General features: G+C 41.5%; 1 protein-coding gene across 4 annotated transcripts in view; it reads left to right on the top strand.

Annotated features, from left to right (window-relative positions):
- LRRC3B (leucine rich repeat containing 3B) overlaps window positions 1-24,705 on the top strand; it is a 173,559-nt gene that overhangs the window by 105,656 nt on the left and 43,198 nt on the right. Inside the window, exon 1 of one of the 4 annotated variants that reach the window (XM_064506158.1) lies at window positions 22,871-23,039. The exons of 2 other annotated variants lie outside the window; for them this stretch is intronic. The gene's annotated coding sequence lies outside the window, so the exon portion shown is untranslated. Of the gene's footprint in view, window positions 1-22,870; window positions 23,170-24,705 lie in introns of those variants that run through there. One more of the 4 variants, XM_064506156.1, reaches the window with a different exon arrangement.

Here is a 24,705-nt window from a genome sequence, read left to right as displayed (position 1 = left end):
ATCTGGTGACAGATGAGCTCAGGTTTTTTTACTGGTGTACCACACAAGTACTGTCTTCTGGCCATTTGCTACCAGTATTTAGTGTTAATGTTATTACTGCTGATAATATACTTCCCCAGGCCACAGCTTTGCTAAATTCATAACCAAAAGAACTCAGGCCACCCCTGGTCCTTTACTCATTGCATTCTTCTTTTCTCACCTCCTCTTTGGTCCTTCCATTGCCTTCACCATCACTGGAAATATCTGCAGATAAAAACAGTGAGCATCCAGACACCTTGGATTTTCAGTTATATTTTGGTGTTTTAATGCCAGTGCTTACAGGAGCCTTGCTGAAGTTTTGCAAAATCTTCCTGTTCCCTCTGAACTTCTTGACACTTTATCCAAACTTATAGAACTGAAGTGGAATTTGACCTACGGCACTGTCTCTAAATAGAAACTTGCCTGTGATATATTATTTTGTCATATTATATGCAAAAAGTCCTTTTCTGGCAATTCCCACGCACAGAGAAAAACTTGCAGAATGAGACAAAAAAGTTAATTACTATAAGTAATGCAGCCATTGTACACAGTGTTTTTTCAAAAACAAGAAATCAGCAGCAGGTTAAGACACTGCGCTCATCTAGCGTTACTGCAGTCAGAGAATTCAGTTCAACAGAGACATTTCTCATGCAGCACAGCCATACGCTTTCTGAAAATATAAATCACAACAAATGAACTGGGGAAGGCATGGCACTGACACACATACAGTTACAGAACAGAAGAAATCTGTTGATTTTATTTGTTTGATTAGAAAACCTGAAAGGCTAAGATTTGTTTGTCTCATTACACAGGAACACAACAAGCTTTGTCTGTCAGATCTATATGCTTGGGGCTATTTCACATATATTGTCATGGCACACTAACATTTTAGGAAAAGCATTTCTTGTAAATACTTACTGGAGATCAACTGTTGTACTCAGGTAAGGTCTGACACACTATGAATTCAGCAATGATCTTACTCTAAAGGTAAATACTTTATGGAGCAACCTCAAAAAGAAATCTGTTTCTATCAGCAGATGACTCAGAGGTGGAGGACGTAAGGGGGGATATTATAGCTTCTGGATAAGTCTTGCGGTGTAAGTTTTAAAGCTTTGCTTGCTTCAAGTGACAGTGGTTAGTAGTTCAAAACATGGCTCAAGGCAGCAATTTCATTTCTCTAGATTCCAGAAGGAGAAAAATGTAATAGTTCACATAGCTGTACTCAGCTTGTAATGAAAAAGGAGCTCATGTGCTATAAATATATTTCAAATGCCAAGACAGATCAGATGTGTTCTTATAAACAGTCTTGCAAAGGTAGGTAATCTATTCTCTGTTAGTTATAAATTACACCCTCCTGGCCTCATAACTCATAAGATATGCTTAGATACTACTTTAAAATGTGAACACACAGAACTTACATGGCAGATATTTACAGCTTGGCACAGCTAATTATTTTTTATTTTTCCTTTGCATTTCTTTTATTTGTTAATATAAAAACACAACTTGTTCTTTCTTCTCTTTTAACTTAAGACCCATAGCTTAAAGTATTTCCATTCTGAAGGCCAGCAGTAAAAACTCAGAAGACAGTTAGACACCAAATGTTGCGCGAAAGTACCCAACGGGATTTTCAAAACCCAGATTTGTTTGATGCCTAATTCCCATTGCTTTTCAATGGAATTAGCCCCAGATCCTGTGTAAGCATTTTTGCAAATGCCATTTGATGCCTATCTGCATCTCTAAGTATCTAAATGCCTTTGCAAATCTGGATCCAAACTCTTAACTACTTTCTCAAACTTATTATATCTGCCTAAGGATGTATTTCAGTGTCAGCTCTGGAATTAATCAGATGAAAATTAGGAAAGACTCCATTTGTTTCAAGGCTAAATGCTAGATAATGCTTTCAAAAACAGTATCAAAAAACCATTTTGTGAGTACTTAGTCCCACACACTCTAATAATACGATAAGGCAAGGATGTATTATGCCTCTTTACAGGGTCTCTGTTGATTGTTCTTTAGAAAAAGGACAACAGATCAAAATTGGTCTAAGTCAACTGAGAATCTAGTGCCAAAATTTGTTTAATTGGACCTAAGTTCTTGGCAAGATCTAAATATAAACATAGTTAGAAATATTTTTATATTATATTTTCTTTCTGATACTTGCATGAGTCTAAGTTTAATGTAGAAATATTCCACTGCCATCCAATTTGCAAGTGCTTTGGAAAGATATTTGCTTTTTGGGTTTCTTTCTTTCTTTCTTTCTTTGCTCTAAGAAGCATTTGAAAATCAACACATTTCAAGTGCAAACCAATACAAATGTAATCCCATTTGTCTAAGTGGGGAAAAAGATCAGAGTCTTTCCTGTTTATTTTGCTTTCCTGTAGCATCTACATCAGAAAGAAAAGCAAAACAAAAATCAATTCTAGAAGCAAATGAAGAAAGTGAGAGGAATACTGCAACATGTTAAGACAATAACATCCCAAACCTACTTGTTTTTCCTAATGCTACATTTTCAACGCAACACCTGAATACAAATAGATTTAGAAAAGTGTCCCACATACACACAGGCACGTACACACAAACACATTAATGAACTGTTGCTGATTTCTACAGAAACAATCAGACATCTGAATTTTCTTTTGATTTGTAAGTTCTGGAAGAAGTGCCAGACAGGTAGCCCATACACAGCCTTTACACATTAAATGACAGATATGATAGCTGAATTTAGCCATCCCGCTCTTCCCTTCTGAACCCCACCTACTTCCTTTCTATCTGCAATACTTACATCACTATCTACTCTAGGCTCTGAGGGTTGTTAATGTATACCAGGAGCTCACGAACAGAAATGAGTAGGAAGTGAGTGAATGGGTCTAATCATGGTTGTGGTGGTGGTAACCTTAAAGTAAAACCGATTAATAAACCCATGTCACCAAAAACCAAAAGACAAGCGACAAAAATAAGCATCATCCAAGAAGGTAAGACTCTACCTGTGCTTGACTGAATATGCAGATAACAGGTAGCTGCAATGCTGCAGGTTTTTTTTATACACCCTTTTGTTTCATATCGAAATGACTAGGGAAGCAATGAATTTACCTTTTTAATAAGAATCTAGCTAAGGAAAATTTGTATAACATACTTCATATTTTGAGTGTGTGTAACTGAAATGTTATGCAACTAGCTTGTTGCATTTATTAAGTCTACCCGATTATGCCTACAGATATAAATCTATATATTTAATTTCACAAACAAATAGCACAGACAGCCAAGAATACCCATTCATACATGCCTACAGGCTGGCTCCTTGCATGAATAGTTCTCTCTGAGGCACCAGCAAAATAGAATTATACTCTGGGAAGAACAGACCCTTGATAAAATAATCCAAAATATCTCCAACTCAATTGCACTGGATATTCTGAACTCATTGAAAGGGAAAAAAGTACAGAATTTTGTTGAAAGTTCTGCTTTCAATATCTCATCGGTCACTGCAGGAAAAACAAATTTCATGCTTTAGCTTTCCTTTGCATGGCATTTCTCTTGCAGAAACTGTACTCATGTAGAGGGTTCACTGAAGTACTGAAGGTTATGATATTTGATATGAAATCCAAAATTTCCCAGGTTAAATACAAAACTTTCCTACTCACAGGGCCAGGGTGACATATAAGGCAGAGGCATTTCCAGTGGGTAGGATTAAATCAGAGTAACTTGGAAGTCGATCTGTCAGAAAGTAGGGGAAGAATGTAAATATCCAAGTTGACCAGCAGCTGCTTATCATGATGAGGAAGGGAATTTTGGCCATTGTGGCATCAACTTAATCAAAACTATAAAAGCATTTATATCAATGATAAAATATGAAATTGGTTGTTATTTAACTAGTTATCTACTGGTATCATGAAGGATAGTTTTACCTTCCATTTTTGGGAGACATCTTTTGTTTTTTCTTTTCCCCTTCAGGCTCCCATATTTAAACATAAAAGTCTTGTTTCTTTCAGCTAATATTAACGATCTCATTTATGATCTTGTTTGCTAATAGACTAGAACTTCCTGCATGCACCACAACAGAGACAATCTTCTTTTTCCTTGTGAAATGAGCAACATTAATTCTGATCATTTTCTGAATTAGCAGAGCTTTTCATGGGAGCATTATTTTTAAGAGCTGTTACCAGAATTACTCAGGAGAGCTTAGAGGTTTAAATTAGTGATGTTTAAATTAATTAAAGAGAACGGTCTGTGAATTTTCCCATCTGAGTTAAGATTCAAGATCTTATTTGGATTTTTTTCTTTGTATATGTTTCCAGCAACAGCAAATTTGAATAAAATCTGATTTAAATGTTGTCTGCTGCACAGGCAATTACATTAACATTTCAATTAAAGATCACATGCAATTACTTGTTTATCCTGAAGTCCCATATACCTTAGTCTTGGGTAACTGAACACAGACCTGTTGAAATCAGTGGCACTGCAGCAACTTGCACAGGCAAGATCCTGGCTGGGCCATATCTAGTAAGAAAAGGGAACTGGAAGTTTTGGACACCTGCCTTCTTGTCTAAGCACAGCCCTCATCCTCCCATGCCTCCATGTACTAGAAGGGCAGAAGCCGCACTTCGCAGAGCCCATGTGTAAATGATGGGTCATCTGAGAGCAGCCAGTCCAGCTTCCACTGGCTTCAGCTGGATGGACTAAATGCAAGGATGTACTGCATTTACTGTACTGAATCTATTTTGAAACACTAATTGATTTATCTAAATTTGTCCTGGTGTGTCTGGGTGCAATAGAGATCAGCACTATTTCAGTCTCCAGCTGATGAAGGGCTTCTAGCATGGTAGTGAGCAAAGGCTTAGTATCCCTGCTGCGAGGCTGTCACTAGATAACAGCCTCAGCACCACCCTTTCTTGTCCTTTTTCTGTGTTAGGAGAAAATTCTGGTCCCAGCATGCATAGCTATGTAGCCTGCACAGAAGCCATAGCTACCCCGCAAAGCAGAGTGGGCCTGGGAGCGGGTATAACCCCATGGAGCCCTGTTACCCCTGCTCTTCCCATCCTTACTGCTGACTGTAGCCCCACTTGGCTCAGAACAGCCATGACCTGCTTAAGACGGGCTGAACTCAGGACATTTGCTTGTAGGCTGGTGTAGAGCATGCTCATGCTCGCTCGGACCAGCGCTGCCTGGGCTGCCAGGCATCCTTAGGCTCTTCTCCAAAGAGCGCTGAGCTGGGGCCAAGCTGTCTCGTGAGGAGGAGTTTAAGATGTGGGTGCTGGACAAGAGAAGCCTTCAGCAAGGCTGAGACACAGGCTCCCCTGGCCCAGAGCCAGGCTTATCCTCATTCCAGCCTGGATACCATGCAAAACAGCTACTGAACTCTAGGCAAAGCAAAGTCCTGAGCTTAAAACACATCTCAAATTTGGAGTCATCCTCCGAAAGCAATAACTAGGCAAGAGCTTATAGTCAGCCCCATGCCATGCCAGTGTATACTAGTACTTAGGTTGCTGAACAGGGATGAGATGAAATGGACTTTTAGTCCAGAGCAGCAAAGGAGGGATATGACTATAGACGATCTACAAGTGGTGAGGGATAGGATACAAAATTTTAGGACAATAGTTACAAACGTGAGGTCCTACAATGAGGCTCTGAAATTTGTACATAGAAAAGGTAGCCCTGTTTTCAGAATCATCCCGTGGTGTAGGTTGGGTCAGCTGGAGCTGTAGGTGATCAGAATGTGTGAAAATCCATCTGCTTATTCTCAGATATCTCCACATGGACTGAGAAGAAAGCGCTTTGGCACTCCAACCTGGAAATATGGCCTAGTTAATTAGGCTCTAATATTTAACCATGTGGGGAACGGACGCCTGGAACTTACAGCAGGTGGCATGCAGTTACAGCAGTACCCAGGCAGGAACAAGAATGGGAATTGAAAACAATTGGCAGCCCCAAAATTCCTGTCTTTCCCATGGTAAAAATAATATCAAGTTACAACCCCCACAAGCCTTCTGGGAGAAAAAGGAATCTGACATGCAAGCAGATACATGAAGTGGGGCTTCCAATTCATTTCCATTTCATTTCATTGAGTATCCGCAGTTTCCAACAAAGTATAAGGCTGGTCTCTTTCATTCCAAAAGAATTAAACCAAAAATATGAATGGCCTTGCTTCTATTGCAATTAATGAAGATGATCTTTTCCATTTATTTAAATGGCAGTAATTGCTCCACCTTTTCTTTCTCTCTCTCTTTTTTTTTTAATAATCAAACTCCTTTGAAAGAGAAAGGTTGAAAACTAGACTTTAGGGAAACTGTTGGATTGACAGAGCCTACCCACTAAAACTCATTTAATAAATATCTCAAAGGCCTTCCTGAACGAAACCAATTACAAGCTCTTCCTGAGGAAAGGTGCTGGACTGCCAGGGTGGATGGATGTATATGTATAAAGCAGTTTCTATTCATAAGAAACCCTTCTTCCTGAAGGCATTGTTTTTTGCTTGCTGACTGTTACATAATCATCTCTATTACTGTAGGTGGTATAAACACCTCGAAAATAATGCAAGAATGAAGAAGATAATTGGACAGAGTGATAAGCTAGAAATGGAGTGACCTTGTTTCATGTATTCCCACTGCTCTCTGTAAAGCAATTAGATTTCTGATTAAAACAGTTTAATGGTCAGGTTCTGCCAGCCTGCAAGTTCAGTTTTTTTGCTTGCTCTCTCTCTTTCATATAAGAAAACCAGAGTGAACAGGGCTTTATTCATACAAAATATTATCTGTAGCTGCCAAAAAAAAAAAAAAAAAAGAAAAGAAAAAAAAAGAAAAGAAATCCTTTACAGATGCACTTATTCCGCTGAACTTTCTTTCAGGGCCTTGGCATCTCTGATGAATAGGAAAGGGAATTTTAACATATATTTCCACCTTTAATTTCTCAATGCATCAGTTTTAGTAACAATCATTACAATCTAGCTGACACATCCAGGAATGTGAGAGACGTTGTCAGAATCCCGAGAAATGAGCCCACAAGACAAAGTCAGAGCATTTGCTCCTTGACAGTTCAGGCACAGTGGCAGCCAGATAGGCCTGAAAAAAAGAAAAGGCACTGTAGTTCATCCTCACTGATCTGAAGCCTACAAACAGTTATCATTTCAGACATAAATACTCAGAGCAGCATGGTTTCCTGGGAGGTTGTTATAAGAGTGAAGCGTACTGATCCCTTCTCTGAAGGTTTGTGTTTCATGACCCCATTTTGATGACTGATCTTTTCAACATTCATTCTCTGCAAAGATTCTCTCTCAGAGAACCCATTTATATTACGAATGAGTGTTTTTGGGGGGTTCAAACTGTAACTTATCACTTTATTCTTACAGTTGGCAAAAAATAAGGTTTAATGCCCAAACTGCAAGATAAAACCCATTTAATATACTCACTTTTTCAAGTTCTTAACATTTTACTTTACTTCATCTCTGTGTTTTATTTTTACTATATCTGAAAATGTTTTCATATCTGCCCAATGTTTTATAGACCTAGTACAGGCTTAGCACCAGCCCATAAATTTGGACAGCCCAGAGAGGGTGAGTTTTAGGGGCTTTTTCCAATCAAATATTATTTCTATAATAGTTGTATGGAAAAAGAAGAAAAAATTCAACATGATAATTACTGCAATCCTGATAAAACCAGTCCTCACAAGTAAGTCACGTATGGTTTGTTTTAATTCTGAGCTTCGGTCTTATATTCTACAATACATTGTTTAAACAATTAATTGTCTTAGACCAGCTTCTATTAAAATGATATGTTTCATGCAATAAGTTCCTGAACATACAGAAGCCAGCTGACAGCCACCAATATTGGGGAAAAGTACAGCTTTCTTCCATACAGCTAGGTGTAGAATACCATCAGGCCTCTTGCCTTATCTCAGCGGTAACAATTTCACAACAAGGTCACCTTTGGAAAATGGTGATCTTGAAAGCCCAATATTGAAAGCCCTGTAATTTCGCTCTCCCTTTTTTGGTGCAATAGGTGAATTTAAGTACTTCAAATATGCAAGCTGTAAGGCACCTATGTTTTTGTGTGCAGCTACTATAGCTGTGTGCACAGGAAGAACTTCTTCCTTAGCTCTCTTCTCAGTGGTACTTCCAAGCAAGGCTTGTGCTATACTATGCCACATTAGTCTTTGGAAAAGAGAGATCACAAATGTCCAGTGCCAAAAATTCTTCAAAACCTTCTTCCTGCTCTTCTAGAAATTTAAAATGACTGTTCAGGGCTGCTAATTTATCTAGCTGGTATCAAAGCTTCTGTTTTATTCATGGTGCTATTTATAGGTAATAATAGCGTCTTATATAATCCTACCCACAATAAATTATTGTGGAGAAAGAACAAGGGAAGTTTTAAAAATGACAGATAGTGACCACTGTCCACTGCGCAAAGGCCCCAGGTGTTACAAAGCCGGCTGTTCCTGCCTGATTCGGCCAGAACATTTCTTTGCCCTCCTCGTGAAGAGGCATACCAAGCAGGACAGTGACCCAGGGCCAGGAGGGAGAAAACAGGAGAGTTGTTTCTCTGCCCTGAGCACATGGGATAGTGCAGACAAAGGCTGTTCGTTGCTAGACCACAGGTTTCTGTCTATTCGGCTTTTGGGAGTGAGCCTGTCTGCCCCATATTTTGGCTGAGGCCGGCTCATGAATGCAGCCGCTAAAAAGGAGATCTCACCTGCCTGTACACCAGGCACCTTGCCGTACAGCTGTGTACGTGCCAGTGCAGCTCGCTCTGCAGCGCAGGCCTCCTGTCAGTTGATTCAGTTAGGACCAGTGAGAAAAGAGACAAGGAGTCTACTAAGTATCAGCTGTTTTTCTTTCTGCTGTTCTGCTTCTTTCTCCTGTTCTTGTGTGTTTGTTATTTATAGTCATGTTTTTAAAATACATCTCTACATTTCTGATACCAAAAATAGGTCGAAAGGGCCTATCCCAACATTGGCAAAAAAATTCACAAGGCAAGCATAGAAGAAAGCTGCCCTTAAATGCATACCATGCAGTTCACCCTCCCTTTAATCACCTTAACTAGGAGGGGGAAAGCGAGGGCAGAGCAGCATGGCCCGAATGGTAATGACTCTGAGCTCCATCAGATAACATCTGAGAGCAAGGGCTAAAACTGCTAGGGAGGACTCCCAGCCAGCACCTCCCCCCTCTTTACAATGAGGGTACTAGAGCACTAAATCTCTGCTGCTTTCCACAGGAGCACCAGAACTTAGAGGTGAAGGGCATTTCTCAGATCCCAAACTATTTAGGGCAAGAGAGGTTAAAGCTGACACCTCCAATTCTGCCAGGAAACATACTGGAAACCAATACTGCTTTTAGAGCACTGGTGTAATGCATTTCCAATTGCTTCTCTGTATAAGAAAAGGGCTCAACATTGCTTCAAATACACTAGCATTTTCTGGCCTGATGGCGATGGTTGACATTAATGACTAATAGTAAGTGGCTATTCTAATTGCTATAACATCAAGTGAAAGAATCTTTTTGAAGATGAATTCTATACCCCCAGTCTGCTTCTTCGTACCTGCTCTTATGATTGGAAGATGATCAGCTAGTGTTTCCAGACATTGTACTTAATATTCATTTACTCCCAGACTGGTAACATAATCATAATAAAAATAGATTTATTGGTTTGTTTCTCCTTCTAGTTCAATTAGGTAAAGCTTAACATTTTATAGGATACTAAGGACACTGAAGCAGACGCTGAATAATAACGGCTAATCTCTGTTCATTGTGATATATCCCACAACAGCTGCAAATGATGGCCAAGCTCTGTTATCATCCCAGAGAGCATGCAGATTAAGGATCACTTCCAAGTATCTCCCTTGCATTAGAGATCCACTTTCATTTTCTAGTTACTCCTCACCTTTCATAAGACCAAAATCCTATGAAGCCAGCCAGAGATACATGACTTCTGTTCCTCACTCTATGCTTGCTAAAAAGTGAAGACCCTGTCAGGACCATCCCAATGTATAGCAAGTTGTAATAGTGCTGTAAAAGCTCAAGCTGCAGTAGGTAATTCCAAGTGTTCACCAGCCTACAACCACTTTTGGGGCTATGAATGAAACCATGTTTATAATATCAAGAATAGTCTACAGATAGCACAACACATGGTGTTTTAAATATGGGGAGTCTCCCTCCTTAAGGAGAAATAGCCAAAATGGAACAATTCTTGTTAAATTGTGGTGCATGTCACACTCCTTCAGCAGCTTTTTGGGGTTTATGTCAGGTGAGACACTATAGCACAAGGTCTTGCTTCCCAGGTCAAATTATATTTGTGGCAAGTGTATGACAGAGCTAACATTTCTCAACTATTCCATCTTCTGTCTATCAATGTGTTTTTCCTGTCCCAGCATTTCCTGGTTTCCCATTCCCAAAAAAATGAAATGAATATAGTTTGAGGGACTAAATATCTCTACAATCAGTGCATCCAAAAATCTCAAGGATGCCACCATCCATCTTACAAGCAGCAACATAGTAAGACACGGTAACTACAGTACTGTTTTTAAAAGAGAGTGACACATGGTAGTCCTGATTTTGCATTCCTTGCTGTTTTTTGAAGTGTGTTAGATGACTCTAAAAATAGTTGCCAGGGATTTATAAAGGATCCTGTATGTGAATGCCAAAGAGATTTTAAGGTATATACAGTTTGAGAAAGTTGAGCTGGAGGAGCTCAAAATCCTAGATTATGTTCTCTACTTGTTGCAAAGAACAGAAAAAGTTTGTGCAAAGCCATGCAACCTTCTCTCTTTCCAACATGATCCTGATCTAGAAAGGTTAATATCAGGTTCCAGAAAAAGACAACGGAAGTGGCTGCATGTCTCTGTGCCTGCCATGCCCTGTTGATGAGGAGTACTTGATGACTTACAACCAGCAAGCAGGAAACGTCAGTTCCTGGGGGTTAGTGAGAGCACAGGGTAGGCTGCAGTGGCTGTAGCTCTTGCAGGCAGAGCCACGCTAGTTTTTAAGTAGCTAGTTTGTATACCACTGACAGCAGGGGAGCCACCAGAGCAGCAGCTGCAAGCCCGCCCAGGGTTACTTAGGTAGGTAGCACACGCATACTTTGCAGTACCCAAATGATGTAGTGAAGGGTTGTCTACATGAACAACGGGCAAACAGAGCCTGTGAGTGGGTTACTCAGTCTTCTTCACTACTCAGTTTTTTGCTAAGACTGTGAAAATGATCATCAAAAGCTCTGACTGTTCATTTGCAATGTGGAGATGTGGCTATGTAGAGCCCAGAACTGTTATTCCTTACAGCCAGCTAGCAGCCCTCAAGAAGGCCTGTCTGAACACTTGTGACTGAGGCTGCATCCGAACAAGCAGTCTTGTGGTTAAAGAGTATATATTCTAGTTTCCTGAGTCATCCAATACAGTCATCTAATCATTTGATTCAAAGGCTCTAAATTAAAATTTTCAGCTGAATGGCTTTTAGCTTTGTGACCCCTGTTGAAGTCAAATCTGAATTCTGAAAATATAGGGAATAACTGGCACAGCAAAATGAAAAGTTACAATGCATTTGCAATAAAGCGTATGTATTATATGATGTTTCTTACACATGTATTACAACTGTTTTCAAAATTCTATTTCTTGAAATCATTTTAGACTTGATTAGTATTTAGAAGACTTGCTTTTTGCTGTAATGACCAAAAATGTTTAGTTACTGAGTTACATCTTTCTTAATCAATAGCAATTACATGTTCTTAGCTGTGAAGTGTGCTTTCTCTGACAGATCTCAAAACACTTTACAAAGGCAGCACCAAATTCATCTTTATACCTCACCATGTCAGATGACTCAAATGATTGTAATTCAATCATCAACAGATACTTAAAACAAAATTCCCTGGAATTTCAATTGTTTATTTTGCGATGTTTGAACATTATTTTTATCCATTAGCATGTCAGCCAATATTGTAATACGTTTTTTCCCTAATTTGGCAAGGCAAGTAGTTCAGATTAGAACTCTCCTCCTTTTCTGTAGTTAAAGACAAAGATGTCTTATGCGATATGAATAAATTTTGCAACATCTCCAAACCTCCACATGCATTTTTGCTTGATTTTGAGCCTGGCAACAGTTGAGGTACTGAATTTTATTAAATTGTCCAGATAAACCATTACTCTTGTACCAGTGGGTTATGTGCCAGATAATAGCAGCCCGAAGCAAAGCTGCTTGGCTCCGTTAAAGCCTTGAACTAATAGGTTCATAATGAAAGCAACAGCTCAAACTAAACTGTAAGAAGCATGGAACTGCCTATGCAGCTCTCACAAAAGCAGATGTGTTGTTTCATTACAGTTCTCCTGTGGTAATAGAGGCCACATTTTTACTCACCCTTAACAGGATGCACAATATTTGTGCACACAACCTCTATATGGGGAGAATGCTATTTAGGAAGTGCTACCCAACTGCTTCTTGCATCTGAATACAAGGGACAGAAGAAACGTGTAAGATGAAAATCACTCCTTGACTTTAGGGAGAAGAAAAGGTCAAGGCATCACTTCAGTTCTGTCTTAAAGGCTTAAATGAAAGAAAATTGCACAGGCCTGTGCCAGCCTTCTGCATACGGATGGATGCTATTACAAAATGCAATGCAGTTTTGCATACCCAGTAGGAAACAGTGATAGACTGCTTAAAAAATCTGCTTCTTTGTAGGTCACATACAGATGCATGTCTTGCCTTAGTGATGACTTATAAGAACTTCCAATTCAGCTCTCTCTTTTCAGTATACAATTCCATATCAGTTAGAGTATTTCTTTCTGCCCTGTTTTTTACTGACTCACATTCTTCCTAAGATCATGAACTTCTGAACACATCTGTATGTAGAGATCTCACCATCCAGATTTCAACCACTCATATACCTCAAATTCATTTTCACACTTATTTTTATAATGCCTCTGTATGATCTAGCACAAATGGGCAATGATAATATTTGTACTAAAATAGAAAACAGAAATACAACTGAATCTCCAAGTTCCCTTATCTGTTCTTCTTGACTTTTGAAATTAATCTGTCATCAGTTTTAAACAAATAATGCTATTTCAGAAATCTCATTAATAAAAACACTGAGGCAGTTGGTTTTTCTCCTGAGACTGTAGCATCCATGTATAAGATCTGTTGTGACTGTTCTCAGGCTGAGTTACTGTAAGCACAAACAACATATCATCACTGGACAATAATTTCACCAGATCAAGGCTGTGACTTTGCCCTTTGAGGGTTGTCTGTAAGCAGATAATACTGTTGAAGTAGGCAGAGGGATTTACAATGAACCTCTTTTTAATTATCAGCCATAACTCTAGGGAGCTTTTCAAAATGGTCCCTTTTTGAGTAATTTTAATATGTTTCTAAAAGATTTGAAGTAATATAGGTCCAGAGGCAGAATAATATGTATTGCTATTTTTGAGTGCCAGTGTAAAACCCCAGCTGCACATCTTTGTATTCATACTTTATTAATCAGTCCATTTCAATGCAATGTCCCCCCCCCCTCATACTCTCTTCCCTGCTCCCTGCTCAGCTGCTTCCCAGAGATGATTTTAAAATTAATTCTAATGATTTTAGGTATTTTTGATATGACTATCATCACAAGACTGTTCTCTTAGTGAATCCAGCAGTTAGCTGGCAGTAGTGTTTTTGAGGGACTTTGCCTCATTGTTTCTTCTAAGCTCAGACATCATTGGCAAGAGGCAGGCCAAATCTTTGGTCTAATTCTGTTTGTTTATTTATGTATATTTTAAATGAATATATCACAAAAAAAAACATAGTAACAACAAAAAGAGGGGCTACACCTCAGCTGTAACTCATCAGCTGTTTTTGAGAGAGGGAAACCATGGTGTCCCCTAGGGACCATTTGGTCTTTATAATGACTAGCCCTGCCTTCATTCCTGGCAACAACAAAAACCCTGTGCCCACTGTGAATTTGCTCTGGCCTGTTGGGCAGAGTGATCAGACCCTGTGCTTAGTGATCAGTTTTGACCTTCAGGTTCAGATACTCCGCCGAGCCTGAAAGTTCTTGGCAGACCATCGGCTTCAAGCAACTTTGAGACTTTCTGGGTGACAACCATTAGTGCTTTTCAGCACCAATAGTTAACAAGCCCTCTAGTCAAAATCTGTGCATTCAACTAGTTAAACAAGAGCAAAAAGTCTGATTTTATTGACAGACAGAAGGAAGGAGGCAATTATGCTACAAATGTTTCTGCTTACCTGATCCTCTTTCTGCTTTTCTTTTGTTTTACAGGTTTTTTTTTTCCTGGATCACTATGGATATATCAGACGAGTCAGTAATTTCAGCTTTGGCAGTTTGCCTAGGATCAGTGCCTTGTAATAAAATAATCCCTCAATGGGCTTCTATGGGGAAAGCCATGCTTGTCCTCCTTCCCAAAAGCACAGAGACACTGTCTGTGCTTCTCATGTTCCCAGGATCTCTGGTTCTTTCATAGCACTGCTCCATTCAGCGGCAAAGCTTGTTGCAATGGATGTTTCCCTTTGGACGTTCTTTTGCGGAATTTTCCTAAAATGGAGGATGTTGTAGAATAGTTACTAGAATCCCATAGTATGTTAAATCTCTGTCAGCTTTTCTTCAGAGCTTGGTTTATCAGTGGGAAAAAACACACATCTTCTTAGGACTTCAATTTTGGCCTTCCCTGATGTCCAGCACTGAAGAACAATATTACCAAGAAATGTCTGAAATCCTCAGATATCAGACATATATCCTGATATGTGAAGAGGAGGACATCTTCATAAATTGGGATACATATACATATATATATATGTATGGGATCAGGTCATCTCCCCTGTAACAGCTGTTATTACACCATAGCATATTTGTCCATTGTATTATTGCTTAATTTGAACACAAGATTCGAAAACAATTCTATCAAAGGTGAAAATACATCTTGTTTTACCAAACTAGCTGTAGAAAAAAAAAATAGGGATCTGATAGTAACAATGGCATTTATATAGCACTTTTCATCTTGTGAGCAAGATTTACTCTGAGACTAAATTGTATATTCCTTCCCATTTTATCCAGGTGGAAACTAAGTCACTAAGCGCAAGGGATCATTTGACCTATAGTTTTTGTCCTACCAATGTGTCTGTTGGTATTGTTAAAAGTGTCAGTCAGCAAAGGACTTAGGTACATATTTAACTTTAAACTCTTTAAAGGGCTCAGCTGAAGTCAGTGGCAGTACTCCCAGTGCATAATATTGAGCAGATATACAAATATCTGCAGGATCAGGGTCTTAGGTTAGCAGCCTCTCTGGGGCACACCATATTTCTTTTTCTATTAATGTAAAATGCTATGTAAATATATGGCAAAATATGCATGTTCAGTAAATAGGAACAATAGCTCAATGGATTTGGCTAAGAGTTTTCTAAATAACATTAGGACAGATTATTCTAAAAAATCGACCTATAATATCGAGTTGGTTATTTTGGAAGACTGAAGATAATAGATCCTGGGTACCATATGATTTCTTCAAACAATCAAGTTTTTGTGAGTCTTGATGATATCATACACAAAGTAAGAAACATCTTCAATATCCCCAGAAGAGCATCTCAGATGTCCAAGTCTGGAATCAATACCTTTCATGTTATCGTTAGTTGTTGCTGGTTTACTTTTTTCAAATCTCTTTTTCTTCTGTTTCAGAAATGAACTAAATCTACCAAGTTTCTCATTCTCTGCCCAGATGCCCTACAAACTAATTCTGGGGCACTGCTGCTTGCTTCTTATATGTCCCATCATAAACAATGGTTCTTTATACTAACTTTTTTCCATCTAGCTATTAAAAATAACAGGCAAAATTATGCAATAGGCAATTTGTTTGGAAAAGTACTACAGAGCCAATATGAACTGCATTTGCAGTCTGTACATATACTCAATGAGATGGGTCCATTACTTAAATAAATCTGTAGTTGAAGAGAAACCTGTAATAAATCTAAAGCAAAGAGAATATCTTGATGAGCTGAGGCAATAACGTGTCCTTGCTTTTTACCCTCCAGTAACAAAAGTATCCACAGTTTTATGACCATGAGCATTATATCAAGCTATACCTACTGTGCAGTGCAGATTGCCAGGTGCTCACATTTGGGGGATCTATAATACCGTGGCTTTCTTGTTTTGTTTATGAATAGTTCAGTGTCTAATAACTGTTACACTTATTAATGATTAATACAACACTCATTTTATTTGTATATTATTGAGAGGCAGTAAGTCATGGAGATGTGTATCTATGCTGGAATGATACATGTACATGTGTTTTCTGTCATTTCACTAGAATGAGCTGGTTTTCTTTCTGTTCTTTCCATGACTCTTTGGGTAAGAGATTAAAAACAAGTTATCGCTACTACATATAGAAACAGTTGATTTACATTTATTCAGTAAAAACTTTCTGTATGGAGCTACTTTTAACTCCCAGCCACAGCAAAACATCGTGCCGCCTTTCTGAAAGCTTTGCTGGAGAGGGTGCTCTCTGACCTCTCCTCCAGTGATCTGAGCACCCTTGCCTGGAATTGACCCAACACAGGTGCAACATCTCATACCTTTCAGCCAGAAACCTTCAAAAGTCTACTTTGAATAGGGCTTCTTCACCCGTCTGTCCTGCACTTTCTGCCCTAGAGCTGCAGGCAGAGAGGGACTATGAATGGTGGAAGCTGTGAGGCCAGGTCTCTTCTATTAAAGGCAAGCAACTCCAAAATGTTCTTCCCATGCATACAGGCAAAGACACGCAGGCAAGTGACACTATTTTGTGTTTATTTCTTTTTTATGTTTGGACTTGGTTGTTTCATTTTTGATTTCTCCGTGGGTTTGTCTGTCCCTGGCCAGTGGGACTGCAGAGTGCTTCCTGCTTGTGACCATCGTTTAAACACCTGCTTCTTGATATTCCCAGGACTGTTGGAAAAGTAGGGTCTGTTATTACATTATGTACAAGTTTTACATTTCCTCACAATTTAAGGCTAAGGGAGATCATCAGATTGTCTACTCTGATGTCTTGTGTATCACTGGCTATTAAATGTTGCACAGGTACCTCAAGGTTGAAACAATTATTTTAGTTAGCCCACAGTATTTTAGTCCTTGAGAAACCAAATTCAGAGTTGTTTGTCCAGAGCAGACACCAAGGTACCAGCAGTGCCTGAAATTCCTGCAATAATTGAGAACTGATTAGGCATGACATGCCCAGACCACAGAGTCAATCCAGGCAAAAAAAAAAAAAAAAAAAAAAAAAAAAAAAATCCACCATCCTTGCCAATCTGAACTAGAAAAAACTCTACCCCTTCTAGACTTGCCTTAATTCAAACCCAAGCCTCAGACATCTAAGATAATTTTCTGCATTGGTTTACTCTGTTCCTGGCTACAGTAAAATAAATAATCTATGCTTCAAGGGAAGGCAAAAACTCCTACTGCAGAATGTATGAGGCCAAATATCCTTTGGGAGGAGCAGGGAAGGAATTCTTCCTCACCCCTGCAGGCAGCACGCAGGAACTCTCAAAGATGGGATTTGATTGTACTCATTACCTTAAAGCCAAACAGCAAATAGCTGAGTGGGCAGGGTGTAATTCAAGCCATTTTGTTTTAACTGTAACGGAAGAAGTTGCACAGATACGTCATCCTAATGGGTTTAGGGCTAGATGGATCACCATGGGATCTAGCCTGACTTGACCCTCCTCCCCTCCCTGTTCGAGGCCACTCTTCCCATTACGAGTTCTCCTAGAAGCTGAATTAAAGTCCATCTTTAAGAAAGACAGCCAGAGTCTTTAGGACAAGATTAGGCAATGGTGAATGCACCACCTCTTTTTGTAAGCTCTTGCAGAGTTTAATTACCTCTATTGCTACAAAATTGCATCTGATTTCAAGGTTGATTACATCTAACCTTAAACTTCCAGTCACTGGATTTAGTTGTGCTTTTGTCAGCAGGAGTGAAAAAGCTCACAGCTATCTGTTATCTTTTTCACGTATCCTCTCAACCTTTCTTCAGTAAGTGGAATTTGTCCAGTTCCTTCAGCCTCCCATCTCAAGACCGGTGTTTGAGTCCTGAAATATTTTGGATTTTCTCCAATATTTTCTCATCTTCCTTAAAGCGCAGATGGCAGAACTGTGCTTGATATTTTGGAAACATGCAAGGACTGTGTTGAGTCCTTTCCACAGCATTGCACTGAGATCTCATGTCAGGGGTGATTATCTAGGGTAATCTCTTTTAGTTATTCTGAGTCTCTGCTTTCCAAGACAGTGACCATTCCCACAAGTTTTCTGGTTCCTAGGGGTATTAATTTACATTTGACTGTATTAAAATGAATTTAGTGCACTGGCACTGGACAGTGATCATTTAAGCAAATAATTTAAATCAGTGCAAAAGCAATATATCTTCTTTATTTACTCTGCTAAAAAACATTGTGTCATACGCAAGCCTTAAAAGCAAAGAAACATTTTATCTCATGGCTGAGACTGCTGAAAACAATACAAAATTGTATTAGATGAAGACTGCTTCATGAATGTGCTGGGAAAGCTCCTCACACCAAACAAAACCTCCCCATTAAAAGACTACATTTTGAAATTTGTCAGAGAGGTACTTCTTAATCCTCCTAATATGTGCCCTGTTAATTCCATGTAATGCAAGACCTGAAATCAAAATGTCATGTGGTATTAAGTCAACTGCCTTGCAGAAATCCAAGTATGTTTTATTAGTACAGCAGCTCTTCTCATGCAGACCTATAATCTTTTAAATAAATCTTCTAAATAAACAAAAACTCCAGAACAGATATATCTGACACGATCTAACTTCCATTAACTTGTGTTCATTAACATACAATATATTTACTCTCCAGTTCTTTTTCTAATATTTAAGTATCCCACAAATGCATGCTATTTTGTGAGCAGCCCAGAACACCAATTCCAAGTAACAGACGGCGCATAGTGAAAACATATATTTCACTACCTGTATTTTCCCCTAAATTAAAGCTAGGTGGAGTATGAGCAGAACTAGTTGAGCTTATTTACAACTGCTGTTTCTGTTTTAGAGCTAATGAATTATTGACAACCTATGGATTTTCTGTTATTTAAAACAGAAACTCCGTTCTATAATGCACTGTAATTCCTCACTGTATAGAAAAGGGAGTAAGTGCAAAACTAGGGAGGTCTTTCGAAATGATAGAACTTAACAGATGCAGGAAAACAGGAGCTATGGGTACATCCTGAAGAGATTATTTAAGTCCCAATCCTCGAATCCTATAAGAGTAGCAGTGCTTAGAAAATGAAGATGGAATCTAGAACCATGCAAATTGCTAGCACAAGGCTTAAGGGAGATTAAGCGATGTAAGGGATTTGTGCTGACCCTCTGCAAAGGTAGTTTTTCTCCATTATTAATCTTCTTGGGGCAAATCCTTAGCACCTATAAATGCATTGGCAATGGCCATGGGCTGAGAGTAGTACGAAGATCGTTGGCATCGCCAACCTAGAGAGCCAACAGAAACAGATACCCAGTTTAGGAAAATGGCTACATACAGCACAAAGACTATAACTTGTGTTGATTTTAGCATTCCCAGGATGCAACATTTGACATTTTTTGCTTCTCTAAGGCTCTAAGCAGACTGCTGTTCTGGGCTCTCCATATGGCCTTCCTTTGAGGATAGAGTAATCCTGACGAGAACATGCTAGCAATACATCTCTTTGCGCTGTCCTCTACAGAAAATCACACTCTGGCCCATGAACGGAAGAATTAGTCTAAATTCCTATAGTATGTGCTGCTAGAGGTGAGAAAGTTGGAAGATTTAGTTTTTTAACATATCTTCTTCTAACATATGGATTTCATGCCATTGTCAGCTGTGAAAAAAAGTAATCCACCAGTAAAAGGAATATAAGTTAACGGACAAAAAGAAGGTCACTTGATTTATCTCAGCACTGGAAGAAGCTGTATTTTTTGCTGATTTCTGTACTAGGTTATGAATATCTGGGTAGCTTAAAGGAATAGATTGTACCAGATGATTCTTTAATTTACCCATTGAAATATTTTGTTAATGTTTATAAATTTTTAAGGATCCAGTCCCATAAAGTCTTATTCTCATGAATAATCCTTACTCACAAACAGTCTCGCTGCAGTATATAGGCTTATTTGCATTAGGAAAAATAATTTGTGTAAAGGTTTGTAGTAGTGAGTCCTTAAATATTTATAAATACTGATCAAAATTATTTTATGCGTTAAACTGAAGAACCATCTGGCATCACCTATTATTTTATGTGCCCTAATTTTCATACATATGTGCACAGAAGTCAGCAAGTATTAGCAGTTCCTTTCCTTATCTGAGGGAAGCCAGATGACCTTCTCCTTATCCATTAAACTTATATCCCTTCCTAATAGGGGATTAATCCTTTCACTTCTATTCATCACGTAAAATGGATGGGCCAGCCAATAATCTAACAAGCAAATCTGCTAGTGGGTTTGCTCATGGAGCACGTTCTCAAGAGTTAAAAAGTTTCTTCTACCTAGAAGAATAATATATTCTTCCTACTCCACACACAGCTAACGGAAGGGGCATGATATCAGCAGTATTTCAGTTCTTAAAATCTGTGACATTTTTTAACAGCAAGTAGCTCTACATCCCTTCACAGTAATTTTCCCCAGCAAAATGACTTTTTTGTCTGCTTCAAAGATATACCGAACACCCATTAATTTCAGCTGAAGTTACAGACGCTTAGCTGCTCTCTGGAGCAAGTCTTTGAATGCAAGCAAGCAAACCAGCAACTCCTGTGTAGCTGGTGCAAGAATTTTTTATGAACTGCAATTCCAACAAAAAGAAATAAATATTTCTACCCATCTATGAGGTTCTTTTTCCCTGAACACAAGCAATCACACTTAAGTTCCCAGGATGAATAACATCATGACTAATCTAGTAAGTAAAGTTATGCAAGCTAAGATTTGTATTCCTTTATGTTTTTATGCTATGTAACTCTGCAAATGGTTCAGAGTACTACTAGAGGTTCAGTTTTAAAGGGAAACTGAGCCATGGAAGCCATGGCATTTTTACCTAATCAAAGATTTTTTTTTTCTGTTGAGCAAAATGAAAAGCAGATCTGCTAATCTTTTTTCATTAAAAAAAAATATTCAACAGCAGCAAGTCACTCCAAACAAGCTGGTTTGCAATACCTCTGAGGTAAGGGCATGAGCAACCAGGTACATCCACCCCGGGAGCTGTACCCAGCTGTTGTGTGCCTGTATTCTGAAGAGCGAAAATATTGATGCAAACTGAATTTTGGATCAATGGTTCTTGCACATCAGTTTTTGGGTTCTTAGCAATGATTAATGTTCTTCTACTGCCTTAAAATGAGTCTAAGTTGGTTTCAGTCAAAGGAAAGTCTGAAAATCATGTTCCATTGCAAATAACATGGAGCTGTCAGTCCAGTCATGGCTCCTGGGCACTAACTTTGCAGCATAACCCAGCACATGCTGACCAGGAATTAATTTTCACTTATTAATTGTGTAGGTTTTAACCGGGTATGGCTTCACAGACTGGCTAAGCCAGTGAGTGTGAGAAACATCTAAGAGACTGACAAAAGTGATATTGTCAAGTTTCCTGATAGTGCTATTTCCCTTTATATTAGTAAGCATGTATGGTGATAAGCACACATAAACACGTCTCTGAGCTCATTTGTGAATATTCCTAAGGGCAAAAAAGCAGGATTTGCTATAAAACAAAGGCCTAGTCCTATATAACCTTGCCAATATAATTCAGACAGATTACTTTGGGGAGTAAGTATTTGCTTGGGTAGAGACCCCTAGGGCTGAGTTTTAATGATGCAAAGTGGAATTTAGCAGTGTATTAATCATATATTTTCCCTTCTAATTCTCCCCCCACCCCCCAAAGGCCATCTATTCTATGGCTATAGCAGTGGTCCTTCTAACCCAGCAGTCTCCTTTTAACAATGGCATAGATGGACATCACATTTTTGTATAGTTAAGAGGTAAAAAAAAACCCTCATGGTTATCCAAGCCAATTCATTTTCTGTTCTATTTAGCATCTCAAAAGGCTTTTACCTGAACACAAACAAACCAGCTACCAAGCAAAGAAGCATCTTTCTTAAACCCTTCCATCCAGGTGCTGTAAACTGGAGACCGACGAGAGGAACCTCCGCTGCACAAAGTAAATAGAAGGTTTACATTGCACAGCCAGCGGGAACGTGCACAGCAGAAAGTATGCTTGAGTGAGAGTGGCAGCAACTGCTGCTGCTGCCTCAAGCCTTTATTTTGACAGTCCAGGCAGTTGCTGCAAGGTAGCACATTTCACAGAAGTATCTTTCTGAACTAGGGAAATCATCCTGGCAAGAACCGTGGTAGATCTGAAGAAGGGCCTGAATGGTCCTAAGCAGGAGGTTGGCTAGGTTGAGCACAGGGTAGGTTCACCTGTCTTGGCAAAAAATCGGGCGACAGCAGGTTTGCCAAATCAAATGCGATCTGCTGGCAATAATCTTTTTCTTTTCTTTTTCAGTAAGGCTAGCAAGTAACATAATTCATGCTTTGTTGGGCAGCCGGGAAGGCGCTGGGGAGAGCAGCGGAGGCATTCCTGCCTACCTGAGCAAGCAAACTCAACGCGCGCCAGCCTGGCTGGCGGTGCTCGCAAGGCAGCAGCGATGCTCCTTGACCTCGCCGGACCGTGGCGCAGCCAGCCCCTCGGGAGCCAGGGGCGCGACGTGGGGAGAGCCCCCCTACCCTAGAGATGTGGGGCCGGAGCCAAGCCGGGGCCGACCCCCCTCCCCCCCCGCCCCGAGGATGCCCAGCCCGGGGCAGCTCCCCGCGGCGCGCGTGGGAGCCGGAGGGGAGTCTCCTCCCTCCCTCCATCCCTCCGTGCATCCTCCCTCCCTCTCCCCTCCCTCCCTCCCTCCCCCTCTCCCGCAGCCGCAGCGCAGGGCAGAGGCAGCGGCGGCGGCAGGCAGAGCCGCCCGGCCCCGCGCCCGGCGGAGGCGGGCGGGCGCTGCGCAGCGGGCGCTGCCCCCGCTGCCGGAGGCTCCGCCCGCGGCGCCCATGGAGCGGCGGCCCGGCGCCAGGTGAGGCAGGGCCGCCTGTTGCGCCGCTCCGGCGCGGGGCGAGCCGCCGCGGGGCGCCGCAGTGGGGCGGCGCGGCAACTCCGCGAAGTTTTGCGGGAAGGCGCCGCCGCCGCCGCCGCCGCCGCTGCGGGTGAGTTGCGGGTCTCCGCGGCCGCGCTGGGTTTTTGTGGCGCCGTGGTAAAACTCGACGGGGAGGGGGCGAGCAGCGCGGCCGCCGCGGAGGGGCTGCTGCCGTGCGGGGAAGGGCGCCGTGGGCAGCGCGGATCGGCGAGGGCCGGCGGAGGTCGCCCGCTCCTGGTCCTCGGTCGCAGCCCCGGCACGGCCCGGCAGCGGCCGCGGCGCCCCGGGCTGCGCCGAGGCGGGGGACGAAGGGGCGGAGGCTGCGGGGCGGGGGTCCGCCGCCGCCGCTTTGGGGGTCCGCACCGGCCGATCCCGAACCAACCAGGGGGAAAGAAAAAAAAATGAAGGCAGCCCCCCGCCCCCCGACATGTCCGTATTATGCACGGCGCCTCTTCGCGGTGCTCACGCCGTGTGCGCCGGGCGGCCGCGGGTCGCGCCGCGCCGCTCCGCTCCGCTCCGCATGCAGCGGCGATGAGTGAGCACGGCGGAGCCGGCGCGGGGCGCGGAGCCGGCGGGGGAAGATGAGGCGGCGGCGCGTTGTGGGGGGGAGAGAGAGAGCGAGCGAGCGAGAGGAAGGGAGAGGGGAAGACGCTGTTTGTGCTGCCTCGGGATTTTTCCACGTCGCGACCTGCCAGGACCAGTTGCTGCGGAGCAGGCGGCGATGGCTGCGCTGGGGAGGAAGGGGCTGTTGCTCCTCCGCGCCTCAACGCGAGCAACAAATGGCAGCGGGCGGGCGCCGGCCGCAGCGGCGAAGCTGGCTGCTGCCGGGGAACCGCGGCCACCCCGGCCCTCGGCTGGCCCTGCCGGGGCAGCAGCGCTGGCGGGGACGGGCAGGTGCCGCCCGGCCTGCCCCCGCCCTGCGCATCCTGCCCGGGTGCTGTGCAGGGTGCGGGGCCCCTGGGCGCCGAGCAGGGCACCGCCGCCGCGCTAAAGCCGGTGGAGAAATTTCACCGTGGCTTGCAGCGAGCGGTGCTGAGCTGCGGTGGGAGCGTGCGGTGCCCCGGCTCCGAGAACAGCAGGCTGCTCTCTCGCCTTGCTTGTGTGCCCAGAAATGTTTTTCCCCAAAAATCTGGAATGCAGAGGTGCCGGAGGTAATGTTTCTCTCCTTGGCTTCTTCCTTCCAAACTGAGAAGGTTTGAGAGTATTCACTGGAAAATACTAAAGCGATTCAGGCTGCGATGTATCGCCCAGTCTTTCTGAATAGACAGCAGAAATGGTGTGGTTACAAAATAAAAATCGTCAACTTGAAAAGCATGAAATAACAAACTACTTAGTCAGAATGAAAACCAGGCAAATTGCGTTTAATGCTAGTGTCAATGAATTGAGCACAGAGGCTTTTACATATGTATGAAAATGACAGTAAGCTAATGTTTTTGAGACGATTGTGATTATTTAAAAAATAGTAATGGTGAGAAGATGTTAGATATTTGCAAGGAAAGGAAAACAAGTACCTTTAGAGCCTAAAAGTTTGAATAGGATAGCCTTTTCTGAATGCTGAAACACAAAATTGGCAACGATTTGTTCTTGTGGTAATCTATCTAATGAT

The sequence above is a fragment of the Dromaius novaehollandiae genome, chromosome 2 (genome assembly GCF_036370855.1).
Source record: "Dromaius novaehollandiae isolate bDroNov1 chromosome 2, bDroNov1.hap1, whole genome shotgun sequence".
Classification (NCBI taxonomy): Eukaryota; Metazoa; Chordata; class Aves; order Casuariiformes; family Dromaiidae; genus Dromaius; species Dromaius novaehollandiae.
This window is presented reverse-complemented; position numbering and strand designations above follow the sequence as displayed.